Source organism: Bubalus kerabau, chromosome 10 (genome assembly GCF_029407905.1).
Source record: "Bubalus kerabau isolate K-KA32 ecotype Philippines breed swamp buffalo chromosome 10, PCC_UOA_SB_1v2, whole genome shotgun sequence".
Lineage (NCBI taxonomy): Eukaryota > Metazoa > Chordata > Mammalia > Artiodactyla > Bovidae > Bubalus > Bubalus kerabau.
Window position 1 is genome coordinate 65,952,851 of NC_073633.1, and position 12,399 is coordinate 65,965,249.

Consider the following 12,399-nt stretch of genomic DNA (forward strand, 5'->3'; position numbering starts at 1 on the left):
CCATCACTATACCTGGTTACACAATTTTTTTTCTTGTGATGACAGCTTCAAAGATTTACTCTCTTAGAAGCTTTCAAATAAGAAATACAGCACTATTAACTATAGTCACCCCCATTACATATTTATTTAACTGAAAATTTGTACCATTTGATTCCCTTCACCCATTTCACCCATCCCTCACCTCTGGCAACTACTAATCCATTCTCTGTATCTATGAGCTTGGTATTTTATTTTTACTTATTTTTCTTTAGTTGGTGGTGGTTTAGTTGGTAGGTCGTGTTCAACTCTTGCGATCCCATGGACTATGCCCGCCAGGCTCCTCTGTCCATGGGATTCTCCAGGCAGGAATACTGGAGTGGGTTGTCATTTCATTCTCCAGGATACTCCAGGATACTCAGGATTCCTTCCCGAGCCAGGAATCGAACCTATGTCTCCTGCATTGCAGGCAGATGATTTACCAACTAAGCTATGAAGGAAGACACCACATAAAAATGAAATCATTGGGGGAGGAGCCAAGATGGCGGAGGAGTAGGACGGGGAGAACACTTTCTCCCCCACAAATTCATCAAAAGAGCATTTAAACGTTGAGTAAATTCCACAAAACAACTTCTGAATGCCGGCAGAGGACATCAGGCACCCAGAAAAGCAACCCAACTCTTCGAAAGGAGGTAACGCTGTGAACCTCTCTGAGTGACCCTCACAGTAAAGAAACTTTTCATCTTTAACGTAGATGTTTTATCAATGGTGCTGTATAGAAGGAGAAGTTTTGAAACTACTGTAAAAATAAGACCGATAACTGGAAGTAGGAGGCTTAAGTCCAAACCCTGACTCCAAGGAACTCCTGACTCCAAGGAACATTAATTGACAGGAGCTCATCAAACGCCTCCATACCGACACTGAAACCAAGCACCACACAAGGGCCAACAAGTTCCAGGGCAAGACATACCAAGCAAATTCTCCAGCAACAAAGGAACACAGCCCTGAGCTTCAAGATACAGGCTGCCCAAAGTCACCCCAAATCCATAGACATCTCATAACTCATTACTGGACATTTCATTACACTCCAGAGAGAAGAAATACAGCTCCATCCACCAGAACATCGACACAAGCTTCCCTAACCAGGAAACCTTGACAAGCCACCTGTACAAACCCACACACAGTGAGGAAACACCACAATAAAGAGAACTCCACAAACTGCCAGAATACAGAAAGGACACCCCAAACTCAGCAATTTAAACAAGATGAAGAGACAGAGGAATAGCCAGCAGATAAAGGAACAGGATAAATGCCCACCAAACCAAACAAAAGAGGAAGAGATAGGGAATCTACCTGATAAAGAATTCCGAATAATGATAGTGAAATTGATCCAAAATCTTGAAATTAAAATGGAATCACAGATAAATAGCCTGGAGGCAAGGATTGAGAAGATGCAAGAAAGGTTTAACAAGGACTTAGAAGAAATAAAAAAGAGTCAATATATAATGAATAATGCAATAAGTGAAATTAAAAACACTCTGGAGGCAACAAATAGTAGAATAACAGAGGCAGAAGATAGGATTAGTGAATTAGAAGATAGAATGGTAGAAATAAATGAATCAGAGAGGATAAAAGAAAAACGAATTAGAAGAAATGAGGACAATCTCAGAGACCTCCAGGACAATATTAAACGCTACAACATTCGAATCATAGGGGTCCCAGAAGAAGAAGACAAAAAGAAAGACCATGAGAAAATACTTGATGAGATAATAGTTGAAAACTTCCCTAAAATGGGGAAGGAAATAATCACCCAAGTCTAAGAAACCCAGAGAGTCCCAAACAGGATAAACCCAAGGCGAAGCACCCCAAGACACATATTAATCAAATTAACAAAGATCAAACACAAAGAACAAATATTAAAAGCAGCAAGGGAAAAACAACAAATAACACACAAGGGAATACCCATAAGGATAACAGCTGATCTTTCAATAGAAACTCTTCAAGCCAGGAGGGAATGGCAAGACATACTTAAAATGATGAAAGAAAATAACCTACAGCCCAGATTATTGTACCCAGCAAGGATCTCATTCAAGTATGAAGGAGAAATCAAAAGCTTTTCAGACAAGCAAAAGCTGAGAGAATTCTGCACCACCAAACCAGCTCTCCAACAAATACTAAAGGATATTCTCTAGACAGGAAACACAAAAACGGTGTATAAATTCAAACCCAAAACAATAAAGTAAATGGCAACGGGATCATACGTATCAGTAATTACCTTAAACGTAAATGGGTTGAATGCCCCAACCAAAAGACAAAGACTGGCTGAATGGATACAAAAACAAGACCCCTACATATGTTGTCTACAAGAGACCCACCTCAAAACAGGGGACACATACAGACTGAAAGTGAAGGGCTGGAAAAAGATTTTCCATGCAAATAGGGACCAAAAGAAAGCAGGAGTAGCAATACTCATATCAGATAAAATAGACTTTAAAACAAAGACTGTGAAAAGAGACAAAGATGGTCACTAAATAATGATCAAAGGATCAATCCAAGAAGAAGATATAACAATTATAAATATATATGCACCCAACACGGGAGCACCGCAGTATGTAAGACAAATGCTAACAAGTATGAAAGGAGAAATTAACAATAACACAATAATAGTGGGAGATTTTAATACCCCACTCACACCTATGGATAGATCAACTAAACAGAAAATTAACAAGGAAACACAAACTTTAAACGATACAATAGACCAGTTAGACCTAATTGATATCTATAGGACATTTCATCCCAAAACAATGAATTTCACCTTCTTCTCAAGCGCACATGGAACCTTCTCCAGGATAGATCACATCCTGGGCCATAAAGCTAGCCTTGGTAAATTCAAAAAAATAGAAATCATTCCAAGCATCTTTTCTGACCACAATGCAGTAAGATTAGATCTCAATTACAAGAGAAAAACTATTAAAAATTCCAACATATGGAGGCTGAACAACACGCTGCTGAATAACCAACAAATCACAGAAGAAATCAAAAAAGAAATCAAAATTTGCATAGAAACGAATGAAAATGAAAACACAACAACCCAAAATCTGTGGGACACTGTAAAAGCAGTCCTAAGGGGAAAGTTCATAGCAATACAGGCACACCTCAAGAAACAAGAAAAAAGTCAAATAAATAACCTAACTCTACACCTAAAGCAACTAGAAAAGGAAGAAATGAAGAACCCCAGGGTTAGTAGAAGGAAAGAAATCTTAAAAATTAGGGCAGAAATAAATGCAAAAGAAACAAAAGAGATCATAGCAAAAATCAACAAAACCAAAAGCTGGTTTTTTGAAAGGATAAATAAAATTGACAAACCATTAGCCAGACTCATCAAGAAACAAAGGGAGAAAAATCAAATCAATAAAATTAGAAATGAAAATGGAGAGATCACAACAGACAACACAGAAATACAAAGGATCATAAGAGAGTATTATTAACAATTATATGCCAATAAAATGGACAACGTGGAAGAAATGGACAAATTCTTAGAAAAGTACAACTTTCCAAAACTCGATCAGGAAGAAATAGAAAATCTTAACAGACCCATCACAAGCACAGAAATTGAAACTGTAATCAAAAATTTTCCAGCAAACAAAAGCCCAGGTCCAGATGGCTTCACAGCTGAATTCTACCAAAAATTTAGAGAAGAGCTAACACCTATCCTGCTCAAACTCTTCCAGAAAGTTGCAGAGGATGGTAAACTTCCAAACTCATTCTATGAGGCCACCATCACCCTAATACCAAAACCTGACAAAGATCCCACAAAAAAAGAAAACTGCAGGCCAATATCACTGATGAACATAGATGCAAAAATCCTTAACAAAATTCTAGCAATCAGAATCCAACAACACATTAAAAAGATCATACACCATGACCAAGTGGGCTTTATCCCAGGGATGCAAGGATTCTTCAATATCCGCAAAGCAATCAATGTAATACACCACATTAACAAATTGAAAAATAAAAACCATATGATTATCTCAATAGATGCAGAGAAAGCCTTTGACAAAATTCAACATCCATTTATGATCAAAACTCTCCAGAAAGCAGGAATAGAAGGAACATACCTCAAATAATAAAAGCTATATATGACAAACCCACAGCAAACATTATCGTCAATGGTGAAAAATTGAAAGCATTTCCTCTAAAGTCAGGAACAAGACAAGGGTGCCCACTGTCACCATTACTATTCAACATAGTTTTGGAAGTTTTGGCCACAGCAATCAGAGCAGAAAAAGAAATAAAAGGAATCCAAATTGGAAAAGAAGAAGTAAAGCTCTCACTGTTTGCAGATGACATGATCCTCTACATAGAAAACCCTAAAGACTCCACCAGAAAATTACTAGAACTAATCAATGACTATAGTAAAGTTGCAGGATATAAAATCAACACACAGAAATCACTTGCATTCCTATACACTAATAATAAGAAAACAGAAAGAGAAATTAAGGAAACAATTCCATTCACCATTGCAACGGAAAGAATAAAATACTTAGGAATATATCTACCTAAAGAAACTAAAGACCTATATATAGAAAACTATAAAACACTGGTGAAAGAAATCAAAGAGGACACTAACAGATGGAGAAATATACCATGTTCATGGATTGGAAGAATCAATATAGAGAAAATGAGTATACTACCCAAAGCAATCTATAGATTCAATGCAATCCCTATCAAGCTACCAACAGCATTCTTCACAGAGCTAGAACAAATAATTTCACAATTTGTATGGAAATACAAAAAACCTCGAATAGCCAAAGCGATCTTGAGAAAGAAGAATGGAACTGGAGGAATCAACCTACCTGACATCAGGCTCTACTACAAAGCCACAGTTATCAAGACAGTATGATACTGGCACAAAGACAGAAATATAGATCAATGGAACAAAATAGAAAGCCCAGAGATAAATCCACGCACATATGGACACCTTATCTTTGACAAAGGAGGCAAGAATATACAATGGATTAAAAACAATCTCTTTAACAAGTGGTGCTGGGAAATCTGGTCAACCACTTGTAAAAGAATGAAACTAGAGCACTTTCTAACACCATACACAAAAATAAACTCAAAATGGATTCAAGATCTCAACGTAAGACCAGAAACTATAAAACTCCTAGAGGAGAACATAGGCAAAACACTCTCTGACATACATCACAGCAGGATCCTCTATGACCCACCTCCCAGAATATTGGAAATAAAAGCAAAAATAAACAAATGGGACCTAATTAACCTTAAAAGCTTCTGCACATCAAAGGAAACTATTAGCAAGGTGAAAAGACAGCCTTCAGAATGGGAGAAGATAATAGCAAATGAAGCAACTGACAAACAACTAATCTCCAGAATATACAAGCAACTCCTACAGCTCAACTCCAGAAAAATAAATGACCCAATCAAAAAATGGGCCAAAGAACTAAATAGACATTTCTCCAAAGAAGACATACAGATGGCTAACAAACACATGAAAAGATGCTCAACATCACTCATTATCTGAGAAATGCAAATCAAAACCACTATGAGGTACCATTTCACACCAGTCAGAATGGCTGCGATCCAAAAGTCTACAAGTAATAAATGCTGGAGAGGGTGTGGAGAAAAGGGAACCCTCTTACACTGTTGGTGGGAATGCAAACTAGTACAGCCACTATGGAGAACAGTGTGGAGATTCCTTACAAAACTGGAAATAGAACTGCCTTATGACCCAGCAATCCCACTGCTGGGCATACACACTGAGGAAACCAGGAGGGAAAGAGACATGTGTACCCCAATGTTCATCGCAGCACTGTTTATAATAGCCAGGACATGGAAGCAACCTAGATGTCCATCAGCAGATGAATGGATAAGAAAGCCGTGGTACATATACACAATGGAGTATTACTCAGCCATTAAAAAGAATACATTTGAATCAGTTCTAATGAGGTGGATGAAACTGGAGCCTATTATACAGAGTGAAGTAAGCCAGAAAGAAAAACACCAATACAGTATACTAACACATATATATGGAATTTAGAAAGATGGTAACAATAACCCTGTGTACGAGACAGCAAAAGAGACACTGAGGTATAGAACAGTCTTATGGACTCTGTGGGAGAGGGCGAGGGTGGGAAGATTTGGGAGAATGGCATTGAACCTTGTAAAATATCATGTATGAAACGAGTTGCCAGTCTAGGTTCGATGCACGATACTGGATGCTTGGGGCTGGTGCACTGGGACGACCCAGAGGGATGGAATGGGGAGGGAGGAGGGAGGAGGGCTCAGGATAGGGAACACATGTATACCTGTGGCAGATTCATTTTGATATTTGGCAAAAACTAATACAATTATGTAAAGTTTAAAAATAAAATAAAATAAAAATGAAATCATGGATACAACATTTGTCTTTCTCTGTCTGACATTTCACTTTAGCATAATGCCCTCAAGACCCATCCATGTTGTCACAAATGGCAAAAGTTTATAGCTAAATAATATTCCATTGTGTATATACACACACATACACACACCACATCATCTTTATCCATTCATCCATCAATGGTTATATGCTGTTTCCTTTTCTTGGCTATTGTAAATTATGTATATGGGAATGCACATATCTTCCTGAATCAATGCTTTCCTTTTCTTCAAATAAATACCCAGAATTGAAATTGCTGGATCATATGATCCAACCAGTCCATTCTGAAGGAGATCAGCCCTGGGATTTCTTTGGAAGGAATGATGCTAAAGCTGAAACTCCAGTACTTTGGCCACCTCATGCAAAGAGCTGACTCACTGGAAAAGACTCTGATGCTGGGAGGGATTGGGGGCAGAAGGAGAAGGGGACGACAGAGGATGAGATGGCCGGATGGCATCACTGACTCGATGGACGTGAGTCTCAGTGAACTTCGGGAGTTGGTGATGGACAGGGAGGCCTGGCGTGCTGCGATTCATGGGGTCACAAAGAGTCGGACACGACTGAGCGACTGAACTGAACTGAACTGATGACAATTTTTTATTTTTTTTAGGAATCTCCATACTATTTTTATAGTGGCTGCACCAATTTACATTCCCACTAACAGTGAGCAAGGATTCCATTTTCTTCACACACTCACCAACACTTATTATCTCTTATCTTTTTTATCATAGTCATTCTCACAGACATGATATCTCATTATAGTTTTGATATTCATTTCTCTGATGATTAGTGATGTTGAGCATCCTTTCCTGTGCTTTTTGGCCATTTGTATGTCTCCTTGGGAAAGCTATTCAGATCCTCTGCTCATTTTTTAATTGGATTATTTGGGTTTGGGTTTTTCTTTTTTTTTTTTTTTGCTATTGAGCTGTATGTGTTCTTTATATTTTTTTTAATATTAACCCCTTGTCAGATAAATGATTTGCAAATATTTTCTCCCTTAGTAGCTTGTCTTTCCATTTCATTGATGGTTTCCTTTGCTGGCAGAAAGTTAGATATAATTCCTTTGTTTTTCGTTTGTTTGTTTGTTTTTATTTTGTTTTGTTTGCTTTTGTTGCCTTTGCTTTTGGTGTCAAATTCAAAAAATCATCACCAAGACCAATGTCAAAGAGCTTACTGTTTAGGTTTTCTTCTACTACTTTTATGGTTTTAGGCCTTGTATTCAACTCTTTAATATATTTTGATTTTTTAGGGGGTGTGGTGTAAGATAAAGGTCCACTTTCATTCTTTTGCATGTGACATCCAGTTTTTCCAACACCATTTACTAAAGAGACTGACCCTTACTCATTGTGTTTTCTTGGCTCCTCTGTTGTAAACTAATTGACCGAATATGCATGGGTTTATTTCTGGACTCTCTATTTTGTTCCATTGATCTATGTATCTGTTTTTATACCCAGTACATTTGCTTTTTTTGACTTTGAGACACAGACAGCCAGAATTAATTCCAAAGTTACAAGGTTTCTTTTTATGTCCCTTCTTTTCCCTTAGATACTCCACCATCAGAAGGCCAGGAAAATGTGAAAAATAAGTTTTACCAATCCTCCCTTTAAAAAGAATGAATTCCTTGACCTCTGTCCCAACCACAGACACAAGATTATCTCTTTTCCAGGCATATCTAGACTTTTTGTATCCACTGAAGTTTTCTACTTTCTCACCTCTCATAGATCCTTCAATTCATTCCTATTTTAAGCTGCTCTTGTCAAGGTTTTCTTCAGCTTCTTTGATGCTAAATTCAATGGATACTTCTGTCTTACTTAACCTCTCAGCAGCATTTGACACCACTGCTACTCTTTCATGAAATATTATTTTCCTTGTCTTTGCTGTTACCTGACTTTTCTACTTTTTCCTCCTCAATGTCTGATTGCTCCTCAGTCTCTTCAAGCAGACATCTCTTCCTCTGTCCATCCCTCAAATCTTCATTCTTTTTGGAACTCTGTCTTAGTCTTCCTTATCTTTCTACCTACATTCTTCCACTGGATGGTCTCCTCCACTCCTATGGCTTCAGAAATCAATTACATACTACTGACTCTCAAGTAGATCATGTCAAGTCTGAATATTCCTCCTGGCTTTCAGAGATACTGTTTGTAGCTAAACACTAGGTAACTCCGTCAGTGTGCCCACAAATTCCTCATACTCATTTTGCTTTCCCTTCAAACCTAATTTTTCATCTATATTCCTTATCCCAGTGAAACATACCAAGCCAGAGACCTGGGTATAATCCTTGACTCTCTGGGTTCCACATCAATAAATAATCAAGTCTTATTGATTCTGTCGGAGACATACCTTAAATCTATCATCTAATTCTCTCCCCATTCTCACTGCTACTTCCGTAGAAGTGGCATCTCTCTACTGCTAAGACAATTATCCTCAAGTCTAGACCTTATAATAGACCCAGGGAAATCTTTTCAAAATACAGATATAATCAAGTTATCCTCTTCCTAAAGTCTGCAATGGTTTTACAAACTGCTATCCAAATAAAGCACAACTTGCTCAACATGGTTTACAAGGCCAACATCTGGTCTCTTACCCTGTATTTCAAATTATTATGTGTCAGCTAAATTAAGCCTTTTTTAGTTCCTCCAACAAGCCATGATCACTCTTACTCTAGACATCTTCACATGATGTTTCCTTCCCCTGTAACATGACTATCCAATGTTATCAGTGTTATCCGGCTATCAGTAGTTCTTTTTTGGCCTATCAGTACTTCTTGACTAACATCTATGAATTCCTCTGTCTCAGCTTAGATGTACTCAGTTCAGTTCAGTTCAGTCGCTCAGTCGTGTCTGACTCTTTGTGACTCCCCTGACTGCAGCACGCCAGGCCTCCCTGTCCATCACCAGCTCCTGGAGTTTACTCAAACTCATGTCCATTGAGTTGGTGAGGCCATCCAACCATCTCATCCTCTGTTGTCCCTTCTCCTCCCGCCTTCAGTGTTTCCCAGCATCAGGGTCTTTTCCAATTAGTCAGTTCTTCACATCAGGTAGCCAAAGCATTGGAGTTTCAGCTTCAACATCAGTCCTTCCAATGAATATTCAGGACTGATTTCCTTTAAGATGGACTGGTTGGATCTCCTTGCAGTCCAAGAGACTCTCAAGAGTCTTCTCCAACACCACAGTTCAAAAGCATCAATTCTTTGGCACTCAACTTTCTTTATAGTCCAACTCTTACATCCATACATGACTACTGGAAAAACCGTAGCTTTGACTAGATGGACCTTTCTTGGCAAAGTAATGTCTCTGCTTTTTAATATGCTGTCTAGGTTGGTCATAACTTTTCTTCCAAGGAGCAAGTGTCTTTTAATTTCATGGCTGCAGTCACCAGCTGCAGTGATTTTAGAGCCCCCAAAAATAAAGTCTGTCACTGTTTCCACTGTTTCCCCATCTATTTGCCATGAAGAGATGGGACCAGATGCCATGATCTTAGTTTTCTGAATGTTGAGCTTTAAGCCTACTTTTTCACTCTCCTCTTTCAATTTAAGAGACTCTTTTGTTCTTCTTTGCTTTCTGCCATAAGGGTGGTGTCATCTGCATATCTGAGGTTATTGATATTTCTCCTGGCAATCTTGATTCCAGCTTGTGCTTCATCCAGCCCAGCATTTCTCATGATGTACTCTTCACATAAGTTAAATAAGCAGGGAGAAAATATACAGCCTTGGCATACTCCTTTCCCAGTATGGAAACAGTCTGTTGTTCCATGTCCAGTTCTAACTGTTGCTTCTTAACCTGCATACAGATTTCTCAAGAGGCAAGTCAGGTAGTCTGGTATTCCCATCTCTTTCAGAATTTTCCACAGTTTGTCGTGATTCACACAGTCAAAGGCTTTGGCGAAGTCAATAAAGCAGAAATAGATGTTTTCCTGGAACTCTCTTGCCTTTTCAATGATCCAACAGATGTTGGCAATTTGATCACTGGTTCCTCTGCCTTTTCTAAATCCAGCTTGAACATCTGCAAGTTCATGGTTCATGTACTGTTGAAGCCTGGCTTGGAGAATTTCGAGCATTACTAGCATGTGAGATGAGTGAAATTGTGCAGTAGTTTGAGCATTCTTTGGCATTGCTTTTCTTTGGGATTGGAATGAGAACTGACCTTTCCAGTCCCGTGGCCACTGCTGCATTTTCCAAATTTGCTGGCATGTTGAGTGCAACACTTTCACAGCATCATATTTTAGGATCTGAAATAGCTCAACTGGAATTCCATCACCTCCACTAACTTTGTTTGCAGTGATGCTTCCTAAGGCCCACTTGACTTCCCATTCCAGGATGTCTGGCTCTAGGTGAGTAATTACACCATCCTGATTATCTGGGTCGTGAAGATCTTTTTTGTACAGTTCTTCTGTGTATTCTTGCCACCTCTTAATATTTTCTGCTTCTATTAAGGCCATACCATTTCTGTCCTTTATTGTGCCCATCTTTGCATGAAATGTTCCCTTGGTATCTCTAATTTTCTTGAAAAGATCTCTAGTCTTTCCCATTCTATTGTTTTCCTCTATTTCTTTGCATTGATCGCTGAGGAAGACTTTCTTATCTCTCCTTGCTATTCTTTGGAACTCTGCATCCAAATGGGTATATCTTTCCTTTCCTCCTTTGCTTTTCACTTCTTTTCTCTTCACAGCTATTTGTAAGGCCTCCTCAGACAGCCATTTTGCTTTTTTGCATTTCTTTTTCTTGGGATGGTCTTGATCCTTCTCTTCCTGTACAGTGTCATGAACCTCTGTCCATAGTTCTTCAGGCACTGTTTATCAGATCTAATCCCTTGAATCTATTTCTCACTTCCAGTGTATAATCATAAGGCATTTGATTTAGGTCATACCTGAATGGTCTAGTGGTTTTCCTTACTTTCTTCAAGTCTGAATTTGGCAATAAGGATTTGATGATCTGAGCGACAGTCAGCTCCCAGTTTTGTTTTTGCTGACTGTATAGAGTTTCTCCAGCTTTGGCTGCAAAGAATATAATCAATCTGATTTCGGTGTTGACCATCTGGTGATGTCCATGTGTAGAGTCTTCTCTTGTGTTGTTGGAAGAGGGTGTTTGATATGACCAGTGCGTTCTCGGCAAAACTCTATTAGATGTACTATGTTCCCTAAAGCTGGATTAGATCTGCTCCAATAGCACACTAGTATCCACTTATCAAACTCTGTTATAGTTGCCTATTCACTCATCTCTATTCCCTTTTTTAGATCATACATACTATTAATATGAAGGCTAAAACTATACCTATTATATTACCAATGCCTTGAACATTAGCTGGCACAAAGTAGACACTAGGGAAGTAGTGATTGAATGATAAATGAATAAACAAATAAACCACCAGATTAAACATAGCATCAGTGGAAGCAGATTTTACACATGGACTTTCTTTCCCTTACTTTCTCTCTTCTCAAGAAACAAATAATAACAAATTAGTTACCCTTACCTCCAAATAAGCAATTGCTTAGAAAGGACTAATTAGTGCATAGTTACAATGGCAGTTAAAGAGAATTCTATCTGAGCCTTTGCTTTCTTCTTCATTTTTCTCTTTCTTCCTACAAATAAAATTTCTGAACTGAAAGTTTAAGCAGATCGAAGAAAGACATGCAGCTGACTTTCTCTTGATCTGCCTGTTGCCCAGTCTATATTCCTAGACATCTGTAAATGTGCTAGTACATGTACAAGAGATAAAAAAGAACATATGATAATATTTTTTTTGAACCAGACCTCCAAAACATTAATTAAAGCTGAGTATACCTACTCTGAACTGCAAAATCAGAGATTTATGTGAACTTGTAAAGTTGAGGCTTTCTGACCTCTTGTAGAATTTATGTCTTCTTTAAATAAGCATTTCCTCTTTGCAATGAAGTATTTTTTCAAGTTTATTTTAGTGACTAAGCTGCTGGTATAAATAGATATGTTATTCAGTTCCTTTATTGCCTGGTTTTCACCCTTTTTACCC

At 38.2% G+C, this 12,399-nt stretch overlaps 1 protein-coding gene across 5 annotated transcripts in view; it reads right to left on the reverse strand.

Moving 5' to 3' along the window:
- Window positions 1-12,399, reverse strand: part of GALK2 (galactokinase 2) — a 168,561-nt gene that overhangs the window by 103,474 nt on the left and 52,688 nt on the right. The gene's annotated exons all lie outside the window — the stretch shown is intronic.